This window comes from Mizuhopecten yessoensis, unplaced genomic scaffold (genome assembly GCF_002113885.1).
Source record: "Mizuhopecten yessoensis strain PY_sf001 unplaced genomic scaffold, ASM211388v2 scaffold10883, whole genome shotgun sequence".
In the NCBI taxonomy this organism is placed as follows: Eukaryota; Metazoa; Mollusca; class Bivalvia; order Pectinida; family Pectinidae; genus Mizuhopecten; species Mizuhopecten yessoensis.
The window spans coordinates 408,061-408,502 of NW_018408769.1; positions in this window are offsets into that span (position 1 = coordinate 408,061).

Below are 442 nucleotides of genomic sequence, written 5' to 3' on the forward strand. Positions count from 1 at the left end.
AATCTACTTCACTCCCCTGTATATTACCCCACTCTACTTCACTCCCCTTTATATAACCCCCCTACTTCCCTCCCCTGTATATAACCCCGCTCCATTTCACTCCTCTGTATATAAACCCCTTACTTCACTCCCCTGTATACAACCCCCCTACTTCACTCCCCTGTATATAACCCCACTCCACTTCACTCCTCTGTATATAACTCCTTTCTACTTCACTCCTCTGTATATAACCCCAATTTAATTCACTCCCCTGTATATAACCCCACTCTACTTCACTCCCCTGTATATAACCCCNGTATATAACCCCCTTACTTCACTCCCCTGTATATAGCCCCACTCTACTTCACTCCTCTGTATATAACCCCACTCTACTTCACTTCCCTGTATATAACCCCTGTCTACTTCACTCCCCTGTTTATAACTCCTTTCTACTTCACTCCCC